Source organism: Aquila chrysaetos, chromosome 17 (genome assembly GCF_900496995.4).
Source record: "Aquila chrysaetos chrysaetos chromosome 17, bAquChr1.4, whole genome shotgun sequence".
Lineage (NCBI taxonomy): Eukaryota > Metazoa > Chordata > Aves > Accipitriformes > Accipitridae > Aquila > Aquila chrysaetos.
In genome coordinates, this window is record NC_044020.1 from 14572538 (window position 1) to 14594290 (window position 21753).

Genomic DNA, 21753 nt, shown 5'->3' on the forward strand with positions numbered 1-21753 from the left:
GGGCCCAGTGGCCAAAAAAAAAAGACCCAGAAAGGCATTAAAATAGTTTAGCCCATTTAGCTGCAAAGTCACCTTACACATATTTTCCCCCTAACTGGTTTTGTGTATATTATTGTCAAATCTGAATCTGCAGAATATCTCCTGGTCTGGAATCCTGTCCTCTTAGAGCAGTCAGCAGTTCTCCTGCAGCCTTGCTTAGTGGCTGGTACATGCACATGTTAGGACCTATGTACTGTGCTGTTTTCCCAGGCAATAATTTTCATATATATTTTCACACTTAATTAGTTTATGTAGCTCATTTGTTTCTGGCACCAGTCTGCATCTGTTCTTTTATTTTTTAAGATGCCCGCATAATTTGTAAAGTTATCAATAGCATGTGATCACTAAAGCAAAACAAACAAAAGATAAAAATTAATCTAAGCTTACTTTTATCTATGGTATTCAAAGACAGTGAAAAGTATTGGTCATACTATGTAGATGTAGGGCTATCCTCACAGTAAATGAACCAGTTTTAATGTCTAGATAAATAGTTGTATACCTATAAACTAAACCTGTGTATCCGACTAGTTCAACTTGCTAAGGATCATCATCAAAGTTTGGAATCCCTTTAAAAGTTATTTTTCAGAACACAGATAGTCTATATGTAACTTCTGTTGTACTATTTGAAATGGAAACGGGCTGCAAAGCCTGCCAACTCATCTTTCATGTGCCTTTCCCACTGGTGTCTGTCTCTCTCTGCAGAATCAAGCTTGCACAGCACAGCGTTTCTGTTCCCTTTTACATGTGGTCCTCGTTAAAAAAAATACAATGAAGTTTAGCTGTGGTGAAATTATTTATTTGATTTTTTTTTAACTGGTGCAAAAAGTAAATATGTTTACTGTGTCCCATTCCATTCAGTGTATTTCCTTTTTTAAGCTCCATTTGTGTTCAACAAGACAGCCTCTTTCTCCAAGATTAACATTTCTTATGATTGTTCCTGACAGAGGATTTACTTTCAGAGGCCCTGCTAAGGATAACCAAAAAAGGGCATGTAGCAAGACAGTTTTGGCAGCTTGCATGAATTTTCGGAGCTTTTTAGGTCTTGGTTTTCTGATGAGTGGCTTCCTGAGCATGCCTAGGGAATGACAGGCATCTCTGCAGGCAGGCTGAACCCACCTTGGCTTGTGCGTAGTCATTGGCTGCCTATTAGAATAAATTGAGGACAATGCATACCGCTGCCTGCCAATTGTAAACATAAGGGATATGTATTCACTTAGCATTGACTTTTGGGAGGGGCCAAGGAAAAGCTGTAGTTTTATTGAATAGGGCTGTGTGTGAGGCTGCTGGTGTGCCTTTCTTGCTGTGCTCCTGCCCAAGCAGCCAGTTATTCATTTCCTTCCTACTAGTTGAAAACTTTTCAGCCAGAGGTAAGGGCTTAAGATATGTATTTGTTCGGGAGTGAGCTGGTCTGACTGCATTTGCGTTACAGCTAGAGATTAAGCAGCATGCGAAATCTAACGAGCTGAGGAAATAGTGCGAAAGTGTCGGATACTATTTTTCCTCCCTTCCTCTCTCTGTGCCCCCCTTTCCAGATGTTTGTGGTGAACTAAGGGGGATATCTGTGCCGGGCGGGTGGAGGGGCTGCGTGCTTGCCCACCCCAGTGGACCCTAAAAAGGAGGTGTGGGGGCAAGGCTTTGGGTGCAGAGCAGGGTCTGTGCTGGTCCTATTCCATTTGAGATCCTGCAGCAGGCTTGTTAGGGGAGCAATAAGCTATGTGGTTGGTTGTTTTTTTTTTTTTTTTTCTTTTTTGAAAAAGCAATTGCAATGAAAAAGTTTTTAGCATGGTAACGGCTGGTGAATTGCTTTTAATTTTGCAACTTAATACCTGGGCTTTCAGAGCAGCCTGACTCTTAAGGCAGTCTCCCGGTGTAACTGATACAGCTACAGTAAAGCTCTGGTTAATGTAACTGATCTGATACTTGCTGAAGCAGATGTCCGTCATGGCAGCCTTTCATAGAAGTATTGTTGACAATAGATGGCATCCGTTTTTGTCTTCAGCCTTCAACATGCGCAGCAGCATATTGCCAGAATGTTTCTTGTGAAGTTGTCTTTCCTGTTAAAAGGGGGAGAAGAAAATGCACTTGGGTGGGACCGGAGCTCTTAAAAGTCTGGGTCTGTATTTGTGTCAGTCAGAGCGCTGCTGGGGAGAGCCAGCGAGCAGGCTTTCCTTCCCAGCTCCTTTGACATGCTCGGACAGATTGAAAGCATTGTGCAAGGCTGGCTGCTGATAGCATGATATTCTGCATAGCAGGGAATTTCTCAGAGAAAGAGCTGGGAAAACGAAGGGAGGGATGAAGTTAGCTGCAGATGGATACTTGGGAGCAGCAGACTTTGGCCAAACTAGTAACCTCTGGCGAGACCTGCAGCAACAGAATTGATTTTTCTCATATATATTGTTTGGCAGAATGGGCAAGATAACTGTTTTAAAATGACTTTTTGTGGAGTATTGTTTTCAGAGGAGTACTTATTTTCAGAGTATGCAGCTTTTATGCAATTTTGCCTAGCTGAGAAGGCTTCTCTTGCTAAAAGGCGTACAGGAGAATTATTTGTGAAAATAACACATTCCCTCCTTGGCAGCAGCTCAAAGAAAATAAGGAGGCAGAGTGTTTCTTTTGTGAGAACTGTGTATTTATTATAATTTGTCTATTTTAGGTACCATACTGTGAATGATTGTGCTTGTATGGTTTGCTATCAAAAAACACTGGGACCTTACATCCATTCTTTCTCTGTCTCACTAAATGTAGCAGTAGGTTCTGTGTGAGTGTATGCATCTTCAAACAAGTTTCATATCTTTTTTTCTCCTGCCATGGAGAGACAGGATGGGGTCCTAAAACTACATACACCAAAACCAATGAAATGTACTGTTTTAACATAAATAACAAATAGAGTGATACTTCAAGTAAGTGGTCCATTTGCTTAATTAAGTTGCTTTTAAGGTAAAGAGGGTCTGAGCTATTCTCAACATATTTGAAGAATGTACAGGTCTGTCTGTCTTTGGCAGATATCTTTCTGATAGGCAGGTATCTTAGTCAATAAAACCTGCACACGTTAATGTAATATCTAAATTATGATGGCAGGGGAGAAAGACCGGATAAGATGCCTGTGAACAAGAGACTGAATCGAAATAACTTGTATTTCCTGAAAACTCCTCTTTGTTGCAGCATGTAATGACAAGAGGATCAATTCCACAGCCTTCATTCACAGGATTAGTCTTGGTGAAATCAATACCATCATTAACAGATGCAGGATCTGATGCAAGGGGAGTCCTGTGTACTCTGAATACACTTTGACAGTGAGTGATGTAAGCATGTATTAGGAGAATAAAGGATTTTCCACAATTGTTACTACTTATGCTCACAGCATTATTCTGACACGGAGCAGCCTGAGAAAAGAGTAACTTCCCCTGTGCTTCTATTTCTTGTCCAACACTGATACACAATGCAATAGTGACACTGAAAACTAGGCAATTTGAAAGGAGAAGGGGGCTGTAAGTTCCTCTGGCTGGCGTTAGAGGAAAAAGTAAAGTGCTTTAAGATGGGAAGATTTCTTATTCCTCAAAGTCTCATTCATAGGCCCACATGTGGCATGGAGGCATGGTGGTCAGCATCCGTCTGGACCCACATGGGGTTAGGGCACAGTGCTACTGATTCCAGATGGTGCGACTAGAAAAATAGAGCAAGGCTTTTTTTGCTGGCTGCCTGCTGGGAGGTAGCTTCTGTCATATGAAGAGAAAGATGACAGGGAAGGTCTGTCAAGAAATCTTACTTGTTTCACCCTTCCTTGTGTGCAGCTGGAGTGGCCCTGCCTAGGGGGGTGATTTTTTTCATTGCAGAGAAGTGGGAGCCTGCAGGTCTTCCCTCCTGCAGGACAAATAGCACTTGAATGCCCTGGGACTGTTTAAAAATATTCTTTCTCACTGGTTGCTTACACGAGACCTATTCTGTTGGCTGCCTGAGTTATAATTTGTATTAAAGATTGGTGCAGTTGTTAACCCCTATCTGCCCAGGGTACAACTTGGTGCATTTGATTGCTGAGTGTGAACAAAGAGGGACAGGAAACCATATATGCCTAAGAAAGAGAGGACCAAGACAGCGGCATTAGCTGTCCATCTGCAGTGCTTGTCTGGACTCTTCTGAGTATCAGAGAAAGCACCAAAAAAGGTAACGGGGCAGAATGGCAAGCACAATCCTGTGAACCTTTTGTTGCCTTTGAGAGGAGCTTTATGAGGAGTTTGCAGGATTGGGCTCCAGGTGTACAAAGCCTGAGGCAGACAGGCCTGTGAATGCAAAGAGTGGGAGTCTATCTTCAAAGCAAGTTTTCATTCTTTAAAAATTGTCTTTTCTTAGTAACTACCCCCTGGCAGCTTGTAACAAGAAAGCTGCTTCTTTACTAGAGCTCTCACCTTCAGAAATGTGTGTGTGCAGAGGCCAGTTTGCTGGTTTTGTTCATAGCTCCTGGGGGGTTTAAAGCCCCATGACCTGGTGAGAATGGCTCTTGGGGGCATCTGTACTGGAAACAAGGCACCTACCTACATGCTAGCACTTACTCTCTTGGTGCTGGCGTTTGCTGGGACGCTGTAGCTGTTGCATGCCTCCAAACGGTTTGTCAAGGATTTGGCTAAGGCTGAAATTTGACTCAAAGGCATTTGAAGATCAGATTAGGTCTGACCTTTCTGGATGAAACACTGAGGTCATGGGACAGTTGAACTATGTAACAATTTCTTTTGGCCTTTCTTGATGCTCTTGTACAGTTCAGCTAGCCCAGTGGGGAAGGATGCTCAGTACATTGTAATTTGGGATCCCTCCCACCCCCAGGGGAGCTTGCTCCTACTTTTCTTGAAACAGATTTGATTAACCAAAAAGGTTAGGGCATGTAACACCGCTATTTAGCTGCCAGCCCTGGTATGTTAGCTGCATGGTTTACATCTGGTGTAAGAAAGTGCTGCTTTTCATGTGTTTTTTCTTTGGAACTGTGCTTAGTGCTGGTAAACGGTGTGGGGCTGGCAGCCTGGCTGCCAAGCAGATACCAGCGTTGGCAGCATGGTCCGTATCGTGTCCCTCTCCCTGAGCATCACTAGCTGTCCCTGCGAGGAATGCAGTCTTCTGGACTGTTTCACTTGCAAACCTCCTGGCTACTGCTTTGTCTTGCAGCAGCTGCTGTGCATCCAGCTACAGCCGTGACCAGGCTTGCTGGGCTACCTGGCGGTGAGGCAGGTGGGCTCTGAGCTGCGGTACCCACCTCTTCCATCTATGGTCAGCAACCACCACTGCTAACTGATGCCTCTTTCCCCCTCCCTGCCCCTTGTATCTGCCCCTTGAGAGAGGAAAACTGTCCACGAAGCATAGGGGCACCTCCTGATCAGAAGATCCTGCCGATAGCAGTGCTTATGGGACCTTGGGTTGAAGCCAAGAAGTGTTTGCAGGGACTGTCCTGCTGGCTTGCAGTGGGGGTAGGAGCAAATAACTGAGGAAGCAGGGGGAAGAGAGAAAGGAAAAAGGCAACCATATCTTAAGCCACTGGAGTAATTTCTCCTTTGAATTTTTTCCTGTGGTCATAAATAGCTGGTGAGTCACTTAATGCTGTGTGTCTGTTTCTGTATCTTCAAGTAAAGGATAATCTGTGCCTTTTTGTATTTAGCCTGTGGGGCTGCTGGGGCTTAGTTCATTAGTGTTCATGAAGAATTTGTAATACCAAAATGCCAAGTTTAAGCACTGGCCAAAACGTTATTTTTGACTGATTTCCCAGCAAGAACATACACTTTTTTTTGTTTGCTTGTTCACGCAGATATGTATTCTACTAGAAAGTAAATTCTTCTAGATAGTGCATATAAAACTGCTGAAGCCTAGTGAATGAGGTGCAAGGTGGGCCAGGCTCAGTAGTGACACTACTCTGCCATGTCTGGAGGGAATTTCTTGGGTGCTTGCTGCATCTGAGACAGAGCCTTCCTGCGAAGTTTTCGTGCGTGTACCAAAACCGCGAGATGGCAGCTTTTGCTTACAGACCCGCCATAGTTTCATAAGCTTGGAAGAGAAACTACTAAGCGAGCTGCTGAACCTTATCTGCTTGTCCAGTTTCATGTTGATGAGAGCATTTGAAACTGTAACTCCTGGGGCCAGGCCAGGCTGCAGTGGGGAAAATATTAGGGAAAGATTTCAGGCGATGGAAACATTACATGTTTCCACACCCTCTTGTGTACAGAATACAAATAAAGAGCATTTCCCTTGAGACTTGCTGTGGAGGGTGTGAAGCAAAGTGGAACCCACCCGTTTGCACTTTTTCTGGTTTATGTCCTTAAATGGCAAAAAATATCTTTGGAATTTATCTCATAGAAGGGTTATAAATAGATTTGTGGAGATAAAGTTTTGCTGTAAATGCTCTGGTTTTGGATCTATTCAGAAGAGTAACTCTGTAGGCCAACAAATATGAAAAGGGGTGGTATTGCTAAATGCAGGAAGACAACTTCATTGCACATAGATGTACTTGTACGTGCATGTTGTGCATGCACACCCCTCTCCACCTGCACGGACCTTCCCAATTTTCCTTCAAGTATGTGGAAATCTAAGGGGCATGGAAATCACCGTGTGCACCTTTTAAAAGTTAAATAACTTGGGGTGAGAGAGAACTAGCATTCATGATTCATCAAACTGCTAAGGGAGCCTGAACCTATGACAGCTCTGTAAACAAAGGTCCTGAGATTTGTTGGCAGCTTGTGTTACGTCCTCCGAAGCAGCTGGCTCTGGCTAGGGAGAAGCTCTGTGGGGCTGGATGAACCCTCACAGAGCGAGTGCAGGAGCAGTGGTTCCTGTGCTCCTTCAGAAGTCAAGGTTCAGTCCTGCAGGCTCGTGCCAGTTGGATTCCAGTCATCTTCAAAGGGAGCTCTGCTCAAGTGAAGGAGTCTGTGATCAGGCCCTTGTTTGTTTCTTATTTGCAAGGCTTTGATGTTCCCGTTGTCTTTCTGACTGCCACAGGGCGTGTTACTACCCTTTTCCCACTTCATTCTTTTCTTTGACAGTGAGCTCTCTAATGGTGAAATGGTCCTCCTCCCTTCCCCAATATTTTTTTTTTTTTGGGCCACAGTGTTCACCCTGGTAAAATCTCTCTCTCTCATCCCAGAAGCAAAGGCAGGACCTTTTCTAATTCCTCGCTGTTTCAGAGGACATGGCATTGCTCGTTTGATAGCCCAGATCATCACTTTCTAATACAAGCTGTTGTACAGAGGAAAACTTCTGCTCACTCTTGTGGGATCAGCTGCAGATAGAGCAAAGGCTAAGGACTTTCTGTCTGCATCTTCCTAATGACCTAGTGATAACCTGCTTTCTCTCAGCAATTTCAAAAGCCACTGAGCCAGGGGAGAATTTGGCTTTGCTCTGGCCTAGTTAAAGCTTGTAGGTTTGGAAAAGAAATTCCTAGAGCTTGGCTACAATGTTTGGAAATGGGAGCAGGCAGGGTTAGCTCCGAGATCTGGGGGAGAGTTTGGTCAGCTCTCATTTACCTGCATAGCTTAGCCTGGTGGTGCTGGAGGATGCTCCCAGTCAGCATCCTTCATGGGAGGCTTTGGAGTGCTGCACCCCTGGGTCCTCAGAGAGGAGTGAGTTTGCTTTGTATGGCTTTGGGGAGCAGCTTAGCCCCATACACAGAGCCACACCCCTGCTATGAAAATGAGGAGTTTAATTCAGATGTCTGATAAGCCACAGCTGTTGCTTTGCCACTTCAAACAAAACTTGGATTATAAAGACTGAAGTGCAGCATTTTAATTGCTGTAAATATGAATAAGAGTGTTTAGGCAATCCAGATGATACTGAGCCAAGCGTTTCTGTGGCTAATGTATATTACACTGACAAAAGCAGGCCAGCTGAGAATTTCCCTACCGCTATCCCAGTAACTTAAAACATCAATTGTCTGTTTTCTGCTGCATTGGTGAAGATGAGGGAGAAGTTTTAACCTGGGCATCAGTTGGCCTGAATCTGATCTTGCTTTCAGCAGCTGTACAGTGATGTAAACCGTATTGTTTAAAAAAAAAAAAAAATTGGGTCTGATCTCAGTTATCTTAGTGCAAATCTGTTTGATTTCCTTGAGTTACTCAGAATTCACAGTGGGCTGCTTGCTATCAGAAGTCAGTCCTTTTTGTTTGGCTTTCTACACATCCCCTGAAGGACAACAGCAGCAGGAAACTGGGTCAAAATCCCAGTAACGAGCATGCACGGGGAAATGATATTTCATACAAGAGAGGGCACTGCAAACCCAGAAAGCCAGTAAAATTCCACTGCTCGTTTGCTCCCTGGTGATTAAAAGGCCCTGCCATATATGGGAAAGGTCTGAGCTTCATTCACTCCAACCACAATAGTAAATGGCTTATTCACTGGACACAGTATGCAATCAAGGAGCAATGCCTTATGACAATAAAAATGAAAAGCAGCAACTTTTGCTTGCAGTTTGTTTGCAGTTTTCTCCACTGTGTGTTATTAAAAGCTCTGTAACTAATTTTTTTTTTGTTGTTGTTCCTTTATTTAGAGCCCTGTAAACTGCAGTCAGTTTGGTTTGCCACTTAACCCTCCCCCATAAAACCAGACACACCAGCCTATTTCCTCTCCTTCCCCCTATATAACCCAAACAAGAAAAAGACATTTTCTATACCAGTATATATATAAATGTAGCTCCTCTGTCTTCAGTGCATCTACTGTGGATTTATATGACTAAAGGCTGGGATTAGCAGACAAAATCTTATCCTCACCAGGTATAAAGCACTAGCTTTAGCAAAAGCAATGATTAAATGCCAGTATTTCAGAGAGTGTGATGGGACCACAGGAGCGAAGCAAATAGGAAATGTGTTTGTATGAATAGGGATGAGTTTGGGGGGGGAAGGGAGCAACATGCTTTGGATGAGAGTTGCAGAAGGGGTCCCTAGTGCTCCATACACCCGTCAGAGATTTTCCTTCCACCACATCAGTTTCTGCAGTGAAACCCTACACAGATGACATTAAGATGTGAAGTCATTGGAGCACAGTTGTGTTTACATTCTTGCTTTTCAGTTTATTTTGTTTAGGGATCAGTACTCTCTCTGCCATCAAAATCATGGGAATAAAGCAGTTGGTCTAGTTGTGTTTTGTTTCATAAGGAGAAAGACAGTTAAGTGACTGAAGCAATGGAGCTACATAAGGTTCTTTGCTTGCTGGAGAATTTCTAGAGGTTTTATTGTTCGTTTGTGTTACATTGAGTCCCTTAAAAATATGCTGTTTGTGTCATATTGGTAGATTTAGAGGTTATGTCTGGGATCCTACCTCTGTGTAATTTTGATGAAAACCCACATCTTTGTGGCCAGAAGGGCTGATTGATCAGTCTGATCTCCCAGACTACATGCCTCGTTGCACACCGTCCAGTTACTTATGTTTTGAGGCCACTTAAGCTGAGACAGTTAAACTGGATGTTGTAGTCAGCCACAGGACAGGTTGGTGGGATTTGAAGCCAGTCTTCTGCTCCTCCAAAATGCTGTTGTGCCTCCCAGGAAGGACCACACCTCTGTGACAGAGGTGTGGTTCAGCTTCTATTTTCATATATATCTGGGTGCCTCTACAATTTTCAACACGTGTAATTTTTGTCCATGTCAAGAAAGCAGAGTTTCTTGCGGGTGACCTGCCATGGGGTGGTAACAAATTTACGTGGCGGTTTAGGTTAGCTAGACTGGCAGTCTTCAAGTGGTTTGGCTTCTCAGTACCAGAAAAGTGCTTTTTGACACATGGCACTGCTTCTGTTGCCAGTGTTAGGGAAAACTGACCTTTCTGTTTTGTAGTCCTTTATATCTGATACCTCTCTTCAGCAAGAAGAGGTGGGTTTGGGTTTCTTTAATTATTGTTCTGCTAAAGGTGAAACTGGTTCCCTTAACTGCATCTGAAAGGTCCAGATCTTTTAAGTCAGAGAGGGAGGGTGTAAATTAGGCTGCCTTTGAGATGTTGCTGCTTTTCATTTGTGGACAGCAGTACTTCTGAGGAGATATCATTTGACCGTTACCATGAAGTCATGCTAAGACATGCCCACTGCAGGACCCTAATGTGGCCGAAAGCAGCACTGTCAGGTTGTGACAGCTGGGTAATGCAATAGTAACACACGTGAATACTTCTGTTTTCCAGCTCTTGGAAGGATCAGGGATAGTGAATTTGGACACCAAAATAACTAGATATCTAATCTCCTTCATATTTCTTCATTCAGGATTTGGTTTGTGAGAAACCTTGCATTATATCAGCTTCTTAAGTGGCATCTGGAACCTCTGGAAAAAGTCCTTGAATAATAAGCACATTGAATGCAATAAATATTATTGCATGGTTGAAAAAACTTTTTATTTTTTCTATTTTTGCTATCTTCGATCTTCCTGAGCCTGCATGGAAGATGTGAGACTGCTTTGTTTTTCTTTTGCCTCTTAAAAGAGGAAAGTGTAAATTATGCATGCTTTGGAGTAATTTTTCCCCTGCTTTTCCCTCCTCTAAGTGGTTTTGTGGCCAAGCTCAGTGTTTGTGCAACCTCATCCTGGCTACCTGTAGAGAAGCTTTGCAGAAGTTCGTGATGTTCAGCTCTGCTGCTCCACACAGGCCACAGCTGGGAGCTCCCCTTCCCTCTGTTTGTTGGGGTCCTTCAGTAAAGGCTGTCAAAGTCATCATTTTACAAGATAAGTTTTGATTTCCATTAATGTTTTTTTAGAACAACACCCTTCCCTATTGTGCTGCTTGTGAACTGCCTTAAAGCTTCAGTCCATTGTCTAATAAAGGACTTCTATGGTCAGTAAAAATGCTTGCTGCTTTACCTGTCAAACCAAAAAGTTAGTTTGTCATTCTTGGGCTATCTGCTCTAACCACCCAATTGTTTTTCCAAAATAAGCAGCATTTTTTCTTTCTATTCACTACCTTGTGTAATAGATGTGAACTCCTCTCTTGGAGTCAATATATAGCAAACTTAATATTAACAAGAGGGGAGGGAGTAATGCTGTGTTTGCCTTCTGTATCAGCATATCTGATAAAGATCAGTTCATCTTAGTAAAAAATGAAAGGAATTTACTATATGTGTAGGAAATATGTTTCATTATAAATGAACAGATTGAAGTGGTGACAGACTATGAATCTGACTTATATGACAGAATACAGTTATACAGTTCTGAAAGCCTGGAGACTGGTGTGATTAACTGGAAAAAACATTATAATCAGAGTACGTTATTTCTGTCTCTCCTGTGACCCTTCAAGGCAATGGAAAGTCACTGATGGAAAGGCTGTTGGCATTAGCAGGCATAGAATCGGTTTCATCAATCTTGGTTCAGTGCTTACAGGTCACTGAGGCTGAATTTAAATATTTACATTCAAGGTTTTCCCTGATTTAGAATTAAATACCAGAAGCTATAGGCACCCCCCGCCCCTCCCCAACCAAATCCAAAACTAAAAATGAAAACCTGCTAAAGACCTATTAGGTCATCTTGTCCCTTTCCTCTAGGCACTGCAGGATGATTCCCTAAAGTATATTCACACGTGTTTTGTCCATAAACACTTCTGTTTATTAACAAAATACAATAAGCTGTAGTTTTTCAGTGAGGATTGGGATAGTTTGCTGCACTTTCTAGTTTTTAGCAAGGGGAAATAGCTATCATTCTAAAATGTGTTTCTTGGCCCATGGATATTGCTCATGTGAATTCGAGCAAAAAAACCCTAATGAATGGAAACTTGTAGAAGAGTTAACAGCAGCTGGTTTTATTATGGACCATGGCTCTGACATGATCTCACACGAGTTTAATACAAGTGTTACCTCACTGACTTCTATGGAACTGCTTTTCATTTGCAAGGGAGTAAATGAGGCCAAAATGAGACAGAGACCTAGGGAGACTCTCTGAGAGGCTTTTAGTTTGGGGAATGTGCTTTACATACATATAAAATACATGGGCATATCTGCACATTGCAGTAAATGTGTCAGGCTGCCTGGGAGAAAGGGGCCAAATTCTGTTTTGAATAGCACCTGTGTAAATCCAAAATGAACTGTAGGGGTAATGTGCCAGGGAGGGCCAAAGAAGTATCTAATTTTTCCAAGTGCTGGGCTGAGTTTCCTTCTCATTGGATTTCTGATGTTTCCTTGAAATATGGCAGAATAAGACTGTTTTGTAGGGAGCTTCGGTTTTTTCGCTGCTTAATTTGAACCATATCAAATTAAAAGAGCAGTTGTGTTGACTATTGTGAAGCCGTCTCAGAAAAAAGCACCACACGTGCCATTATTCTGCCTTGAAACTATCAAAGGAAGCAGTGAAATAAGGACAGTACATTTCTTGAGTCAAACCTCCCTTTAGAATTGTGCAATATTACATTCTCTTTCAAGCTCAGCCTTCAGCTTAGCTAAATCTTGCAAAATTGTAGGAAGGTGGCTGTGCTCTATTGAAAGTGTAGCTTTGGTCTCAAAAGGGAGAAGAGCTTTAAAACTTCTTGAAGTCCAGTAGAGGTGTTATTTGAAAGCAAGTTGCTTGGGTGCTACAGCAACAGTCCCAACAGTGAGATGGGCTTTGCTGTTGCTCTGGGTATGAGGAAATGCAGCTGAAGATGTGACAGGTATTGATTAAGAGTGAAGAAAGGCCAGGAGCGAGGTTTTGTCATTTGGGTTTCTTGCTTCTTGTGTTTTGGTGGTTTGGCTTGCTGTTCTCCTGTACAGCAGCACCTGAGGTACAGGCACATCTGGAACCAGAATCTGCAGCCTCTTCGGTGTGAGTTTTGAAATGTTGTGGTTTAGAGTTAAACACGGCTCCCTTGATTTTAGCAGGATTTCCCGCCAGTGTAAACACTGGTTTCAGATGCTTTTTGCTTTGCTCCGTCTTTGAAATGGTGATGTTTACAGGCATATGGCGTAAAGGTTCATTGTAATGTCGTTTGCAGTGTGATGCTGTGCACTCCCAGTGATGGAGGGAAAACATTTTAAGACTATGAAGTTATGTAGTGTTAACTTTCATTTTCACTTGAAGTCTTGAAGGAGAGCAGAATGATGGTAATTTAAGCTTGATCTGTAGGCCAAAATTGAGGGGGGGAAGGCAGTAAAGTATGGGGAATGTTTTAAATGGCCCTATCCACTTGTTTAGAAGGCAGTTCTTATGGAGTGGGGTTACAAGTCTCTTCTCAGTCTATTATGGGGTTCTTGCTGTTCACTATCTGAGCCAAAGCTAGTTATGTTGTCCACAGAAAAAGTGCAGCAGAAGCTAGTGTCCCTGTGGTTCATACAACTGCTAATTATTCCCAGTGGTGATGCAGAAACATATTCTTACAGAACCGGTCTGAGATCACCAACTTGTTTCACATAGGATGCTGTTCTGCCATCAGACAGAAATGACTTCTGCTAGCTGCAATGCTTTGCCAGATTCACAGTGGTTAGCATGAAGTAGAGGCCCTGTTGCTCAGAGGATTTGTGATGAGATTTTTAGTCCTCTCTGGATCTTCCTCCTAAGCAAATTAAGTGCTGCTGAGAGAGAAACTCCAGTGGGAGAGCTCTCGTTTGAATACAGCACAGAAAAGTTTTCTCCTGCTTGCTTCCAGCGTGCTTGTGTCCTAAAGAACGCTCCCTATTCCTATTTTAATACCGTCTTTAGCTGAACAGAGCTTGCCAAATTCAACCTGACCTGTATACGTTAAAAAATGTTGTGCATGTTGTAGGTCCCTTCACTGAGACAAAAATGCCCGAGGTCATGTGGAAAGACAGTGAAAGAGGTAGGGGCAGAGACCAGGACTTCTGTCTCCTACAGCAAGATGCACAGGTCTAATAATAGACCAGGGCATATATTTGTAGGCCTACTATTTACTTACCTTTTTTCACGTAGCTCCTGGGACTACCGTATTGACCACAAAGGAATAGATAAGTAAGCAGGAGAATTTTTGCCTGTGTGAATGATTAAAATTTAAGAACAGAATGATTAAAATTTAATGAATGATTAAAATTTAAGAGCAGTTTAAATACATTTAGAGGTGTTAGAGGAGGGAAAAAAAGCCCGATGCTGAATCTGCTGAGCATTCTTCTATGAGAAGAAGACCTAAATAGATGTTGTCTAGTAACTTGGATGTCATGAGATGTGATGCCTTTCAATATATGCTGAATTTCCCCTTTGCTGTTTAGTTAAGTATAAGGCTATTATGGAGTGTTATGGTAAACCTGTCCAAAGTAGCCTGGCCACCCTTGATCAGTTTTATTTTTGATCAGTAAAAGTACAGGGTAAGAGATGCTGAACCAGATTTCTGCTGCTGGATACTTGCTGCTGCTGGGAATACTAAGATGGTCTACATCCATGTAGCTGTATTAGTACCACACTTATTGTATTGGACTGCTTTTAAGAAATTCTTTTATTCATAATTTCCTGGAGGTATTCTCAGTAAATGGGCAATAGACTCTGTTGGCAGTGCATCTGTCATGCTGGTTTCAGAAAGCAGAGGTGGCACAAGGTTCTCTGGCGCTAGAATGGGACTTCAGTGCAGGAATGAAAACTGTGGGATGGAGAGATAGCAGAAGCTCAGATGGGTGGTGTTGCATCCATTTTTTGCCATGTCTAAAAGCATCACCTTAGTTGAAATGAACATGTCAGAAATGAACAATTGCAATTTTATGCTGAAACATGTCTATGACAGAGACGGACAGGAGGCCACATGGTAATAGCTGTGTTCTCCATACCAACTTCTGTGTTGCCTGCTGCAGAAGGAGCATAAAAGTATCTTTCTGAAATACCAGAAAGAAAAGCTTTATGTACTGAATGTGACTTTGCATTTATACAGGTGCAACTGGCTTCAACTGAAGGGCCGTTTTTGATGAGAGATGGAATGTCTCATTTATATCATTGATATAAATTACATTTTGACATTTACACCAGCGGTAGAAAACAAACACACTTCACTTGTGTTGGCGTTCTTGTTGTGTGCATAAAAGACGACCTGTCCTCCTTACCCGTATACATTTTCTGTAAGGACATAATGCCCCTATTCAGTATTCATAAACACGGTAGTGGCTACCCAACTTGGCTGCTTGATGAAGAGAGGCAGTTGCAGAATTCCACCCAGCTGAAATCACTGATTTTTGCAAATGGAAATTGTTTATACATTTTTTCTTCATTAAAAAGAAATGCAATTAGTGGTTTACAATGTTTATATGGATAGCATCAGCTGAATCTTGTTCCAGTCCATTGCGTGCTGTTTTAATGTGACCTAGAATACGCATTATGCAAAACATCTGACTGGGATGCCCAATGTTAAGTGCAAATTCCCAATGCAAATATGAAGCTTTGTCAAGCTGAATTAAGCTCTGTAGGTAATATCAGGAAGGGTTTTTTTTTGGTTGTGTGGTTTTTTTTTTTGTTTGTTTTTTTTTTTTTGTAAGGAATAGGGATGGAGGAGACTGGATAGAAGTAATATGGTATGCTGCAACTCTGAAGGATTAGATCTTGAATTAGACTGTTGTATTAAATCTAAAGACTTAAATCACTGCCCAATGTTCACCTTCTCAATTTACTGATCCCTAGAAACTCTTTTGGGGAGCCAGCTGTGCTCTCAGCAAATTTCTTCCTAACAAGAAGGGTGTCAATTCAAAACTTTTGGGTGTGCCAGCAGTACTAAAAGGGCATGAACCCTGAAAAGGGCTGGTTTGTACAAAACTGAGTCACAACGCTATCCCAGATTACTTCCTCTTTTACTGGATTGCTTTATTTTGTATGTGTCTTGCTTCACTTCAGCTTTATTGATCAGATATTATTTCTGGTTTAGTAATATCACAGCAATATAAAGCTTCTGGACAACTTATTTAAGTAGCTTTTGGGCAATTGTAGTGTTTTACTGCTTATTGCATTTGAAACCTGAGCGATCTCAGGCCAGGTTTACCTCTGTCGAAGCTTATTTCATTTCTAACTACTTGTCACACTACAGCATACATCTCTGGAAGTGATGCAAAAAAAGCAACTGTCTCTCCTCTCCCTCAAGATTAAAACAAGCTATTGCATTCACTAGACTACTAAAGAAAGAGTTTACTAAAGAAAAATGCCTGTTCTGAAAATCCCCATCATGTTATTCAGAGATGATGCATACAGACAGTGAAATACCTTATTAGAGGTGTTGCACATCAGAAGTGAAAGGTACTCTCCTATTTATATTCTGAGGCATGGTATTTCCAACAGCTTTTGGAAGTAATCATTCCAATTTTGGGGTGTCCCCATGACACATGCACAATAAAATCTGAATTGCCCCAATACAGTACTTTTAGGAACTTTTAATTGTCATAGTTTGGATTGGGAGTTACTCTCATAGAAGAGCAGTTCTTTTGCTGTTGTGGGGGTTTTCATCAATGCCTGTTCAATTCTGTTTCAGCACTTCTTCTATAGCTGATGCAGGCCTCCCAAAGAAACACGTGCCTGGCTTTGACTTTTACCCATCTGAATGTGGTCAGTGGCTTTACAGTTCCTAGTTTGTAGGTGTGCTCACCACTGGTGACTGAGGGGAACAGGACCTGAAGTTTCATTTTGAATGCTGCTTTGCCATCAAGTAGTTCAGTCACTGCTCTGTCGCCAGAAGTACCAGATTTTGTTAGGAACCTCAGGTGTTGACTCAGAATAATGTCATTGCTTGTGCATAAAATTATGTGGATTGAAAAAAGCTTCATTTAAAGGAGACCAAAGATTTAGACATTTAGATAATTGCTGTCTAATTATCATAGCCTTGTTAATGTGATGAGAAAAGAGAGAAAGGAATATAAGGTACTTTGAGCTAGCGGATAAGAAATATAGATTCTCTAGTACATGCTAGCTACAGTATTTCACTTTTTAAAATGTGCGTATGGTTAGCAGCTTTAAGCACTAGATGCTGTCTTTGATTATAATAGTGCTGAACTTTATCTGCAAAATTGAAACCTCTGATTTTCTAGTACATCAGTAAGTGAAACCTAAGCACATGTAATCTGTAAAAATAAATGTAATTACTTTAGCAAATGTATTACAGCTGGCCAGGTTTAACATTAAGATACCTGTTTCTTATAGCTGACTAGTGTCAGAAGACAGAGGTGATGGCTTGAGCTGTGCTGTGCAGACAGAACGGAGGAGAAAAATTATTGCCTTGTATTCTTCTGCGTGTACATTAAAGTGAATTAAACTGAGTTGCAGTTCTGACCTCTGACATTTCTTCCCACTATTTTTTTCTGTTTAAAGCATCTTGGTGAGAGTAGCTGTTTCAATTTCAAAAGCTCTGCTAAAATTGTAGCTAAGTGGACTGCTTCAAAATTGAACACTTGATAAAATCTTCAAGAACACCTAAAGCATCTGAAAGCTGTCAACAATTTCTTTCAAGGTGGTAGTATGCTGGAGCAGGAGATGGGACTCTTGCCCTCCATTTCTGGTGCTGCTTCGGTTTTGCTTTAGCGGACGTTTTGGCCTTGTCTTGTTTACTTATGTATAAAACATGTTTCAGATTTCTGTAATAGCAGAGGGGTGAAGGACTGACTGCAGCAAAGCACTTCAGTGTTGGTCAATGATTGCTACGGTGATAACGATAAGCTCATGAAAGGCTGTGGAAGATCTCTTTCTGGTCAGACCACTGGCATAAAGCACTGCTTGCATGGGTGTAGCGCTCTTCATTATTCTCCAGATTCTCCCCAACAAACTTTGGTGTCATTTCCTATTGTGGGTAGGACCTTATTCATCTGCTACAGAAGTATACATATTTCCTGATCTTTTGGAAATTTCAACAGCTAGAAATCCTGTTTCTCACAGGAATATTGTGACTTGAGGCTTAAATTAGTGTCTACAAAGTGTTTAGAGGTCCTTTAATGAAAGATGCCCTGGAAGTGGTAAGTGCATTGTGATATCGTTGATGCCCACAAGAACTAGTGTCTAGATAAGGCTATCATCAACTGCTAAGCTTTTTCTGTTCCTACTCTTTGATCTTGCAGGTTTCTAATTCCTCCTTTTCAGCAGTTTTAAATCCCCCTTTGCAAAGAATGCATGTTGCTGAAGTAATGGGGACCAACTGATTTTGGGTCACCAATCCAAACAATCGGAGCAAGTTATTAGGTTTATAATTTCAGTCTCAACTTAGAGCACTGGGTTTTTTAGAATATGCACTCTGGGAGGCTTAACAACATTTAGAAATTACTGCCTTGAGTAATTTCAATTCATGAGTGTTACACTGGGAGGGGGAAGCATCATTCCTGCTGTGTGGTCCATACTGAGGCACAGGTGCAAAAAGGTGCAGCCAGTTCATCTCTTACCCCTACAGTAATTCTGTTCCCTGATGAGGCTTCTGTGGCAGTAACATAAGCAATAACAGTCCTTAGGGATCCCCTGTCTCTGACTCAGGGGTGCGTAAGTTGCTACGTCTCTGTCTTTGCTCCAGTCTTGGCTCTAGGACCAGGATGGACTTGGCCTCTGGTGCGTTAGAGTTGAGGCTTGTGTGGCTCATCCCTCTTTGGGCTACTCTGTGTGGAGTTGGAAGAGAGAGGGTACACATGGGACCTCGCTGAAAGGTGACCTCTTTCTTGTGCTCACATATTCTGGTCTTTCCAAGACTCGTTTTCCTTCTGTGAGATGTTACTGGGAGTGTTTTGTGGTATTAGTAGCAACTCTGTATCTTGATCTTAAGTCCCAGGCCTCTCATGCAGCATCTGGAAAGAAAAGCTGTAATGGAGGCGTAAAATTTGTGGGTGTGTTTTTGTTTTGCTTTGGGTTGCTTTTTTTTTTTAAGAAAGAAAACTGTAGTTTTTGAATGACCTGCAGACATTATGTGGGCAAAATTTCTGCTTTGAATGGTTCCCAGGGTACTCTGCATTGTATATGGCCCCTAACACCAAGCAACTTGTAGCTGAGATTTGTTTTGTTTGCTTGCAAAAGAAAATTAATATATCATGATGGGTAATGAATGCATGGCACATAAGTCAAACTACACAAACAACTGAGGATTTTTTGTGTTCTTATATCTGTCCATGGATAATATTTAGAAAACAAAGTCCTTTGAAAACCTTAAAGAATTTTGGCTGCCTTTCAGAAATGGTAAAGTCAATAAAATGCTCAGTAGAGATTGTATGTCCCCAAACATATTTTATCTTGACAGGTTATATACTATTGAGACCTGCAGCCATGACTTGAAGCCAAGTTAGGAAAAGAACACTTCTGTTACAGGGCTGCATTTGATGGGAATCTGAGGAGGGGAAGGGAGAGAATAGCGTGTGCTCTGAGAATGCCAAATGCAGAAAGCTTCTCTAAGCTGAGCTCCTCGGTTGTATAAATCATTGTAACTGCTGGCATCAGTAGGTCTTTACTGATTTACATCTCTTGGGCATCTGGTTTGTTGTTTTTTATTTTATACAAACCTAATTGCTCTGGATGCGCGAAAGCATGGGTTTTAATAGAAGTTATATTGATGGGTAGTAGCTTGGAGTCTAAGTATTAAAATTTCTAATCGGTATCATTTGCCTTAAAAAAAAAAAAAAAAAAAAAAAGGGTAAATGGGGTAATGTCTAGCCTCCAAGACCTCTGCCTGAACCAAATCCATACACCCTGTTACTCTGCACTGAGTGGCTTTATTGAAGTTTGCTCATCAAAGAGCTTGCTTTTATGTAAGAGTATGACTGGAAAGAGTAGGCTTTCTGGGTACGAGACAAGGAGTTACTAGTTATGTGACAGTAGAACAGACACTTTATTGCCCTTTGGGTCCTCCCATCTGGAAGGAACATGAAGAATTCATTCTAATAGCAGGGAGGATAAAATCTGGCTCTCGGTGATACCTGTTAAATGAAGCTCAATACATCTAGTCACACTATTGCATGATTATAAGTCTTTGGGCATATAGAGACAGAAAAGTGGTGTCTGTGTAGCAGCAAATGGCCTAATCTCTGTTCTGTTACATCTAGCCTGCAAATTAGTAATGTGAAGGCCTGCTCTCTTTTCCTAATGAGAGATCTAATGTAAAGGTGGTAGTTGCACACTGGGTGTTGCATCTATTGATGGGAAGGTGTTCACTCATCTCTTTTTTTAGGAAGATGGAATTCACTTAGCAGGTACTATAGGAAAATTATATGCAGGCTGCACGGAATATATATATGGGCTATAACAGCTTACTGTTGAGGGTAGGGTAACTCTGAAGTAAATTTGGATGGTACCTTTGACCCACTTAATTAGCAGAAAATGGAACAGTTTTGGGTTAAAGTAGTGAAAGAATTACAGAGGATTTAAACTCACTTCTCAGCCATTCTATATAAGCATTGGCAAGACTTTTAAGAACGGAGTTTAAAAAGTTTGATTTTAAGGGAAAACTGGGCTCCTGAAGGCCTTTGGTGCTTTGGGAAATCTTTAGTATTTTAGATCTTTTAAGAAGACACAATGGACTGTTGGTGGTTGGTGACTTCTTTTGCCTGTCCCCTCAGAAGCCTGACTTCTAAAAGACCCTGAGCACTCTTAATGTAAGGAAGACCTCTACAATGTGAATGTCTATCAAGCTGAGTGTCTTAAAAACAAGTATGACCATAAGTCACACAGCAGTATGTACTGCCTTATAGGGTTATGTAGAAAAGGTGGTATTAAAAAATTAGTCAAATGATATTTACTCTTATAGGCTGAATTGGTTTTCCTTCGTAGAAATACTTTGAAAGGATGTGGTTTCGTGTTGCTACTGTTAAAATAGATATTTTTGACTTTTATACTTCATTTGATTTAAAAGAAAGTTGGAGGAATATTTATTTTTTCCTCCTTAGATGTTCTGTCCTTGAGGCAATGAACAGCAGTTTGAAGCTGATAAGGGATGCAGTTGAAAATGCAGCTGTTGACTGCAGTGCGGAGGCAGCTGTTCAGAATTAAAAACCTTCAAGGGCCAGCGCTGCAGCTGGCATAAGATGGCAATAGATTTTGGTGGCTTTGCAATGTAATTCCAGTGCTCAGCAGAAATCCCTGTATTTTCAGTTCTCTCACATTTTCATTTGAAGTTATCATATAATTTATATAATTGGAGCAACTTGGTCTCTTTGGAAATCTGCTGGGAAGAAACGCCATAAGTTAGAAGCGTCTTCCTTGTCTGCTGCAAGCTTCCCAACAAGTGACCTGAAGATTACTAAAGTGTCTTTTTTCTTTTTCTTTCTCCCACACCCTTCCCCTGCATGGCTATTCGTGTTGGGCTGGTAGAAGGTTTCGTCTTTCTCTTGAAGTCTTCCTTTATCCACTTAGGTTCAGTCAGATAAATTCTGTGGGGGGGAAGTTTGCACATAAGTGAGATTGACCACTGTGAAATTAATTCTCCCCTATGTAAGAGGAGAAAGAAACACATATGACTTGGAAATGTATCTGAATTAAATATAACACATACCTGTTCATTTGTTTGGGGATGGGGGGCATCCAAAGCTGGTGGTGACATGACTTACAGGGAGATTTTAACAGGATGCAAATGATAGCTTTCCCCGCTCTCCCTGAACTCAGCTAGTGCTGTGTGGTGTGGTGTGCTCTCTCTGTGTCATGAGGTAAGTACCAGATAAGCTTCTCTTCTTCCTTCGAATGCTTATGGAGCGGGGGCAAAACTGGACTGTGCCAAAGCCATTTCACAAGGGCTGGGGCATTTGTCTTGTATTGTATTGTACTGACTTCAGCTAAAGCAGGATCAATTCCTTAAGGTCCAGGAGTAGCAATTATAGAGCATAGCATGTTGAATAAAGTGCTATTTTTTTGCTTCGTGGAGTGGTCCTCCATTTGAATGAGGAATTCTCACTAG

The 21753-nt window shown here is 41.6% G+C and overlaps 1 protein-coding gene across 14 annotated transcripts in view; it reads left to right on the forward strand.

The window, feature by feature from the left end:
- Positions 1–1204: 1204 nt before the first annotated feature.
- CALD1 (caldesmon 1) overlaps positions 1205–21753 on the forward strand; it is a 198485-nt gene continuing 177936 nt past the window's right edge. For 6 of the 14 annotated variants that reach the window (XM_030040313.2, XM_030040312.2, XM_030040317.2 and 3 more), the window contains exon 1: positions 1228–1406. The gene's annotated coding sequence lies outside the window, so the exon portion shown is untranslated. Of the gene's footprint in view, positions 1407–21753 lie in introns of all 14 variants that reach the window. The other 8 variants (XR_003927098.2, XM_030040326.2, XM_030040321.2 and 5 more) reach the window with 6 other exon arrangements.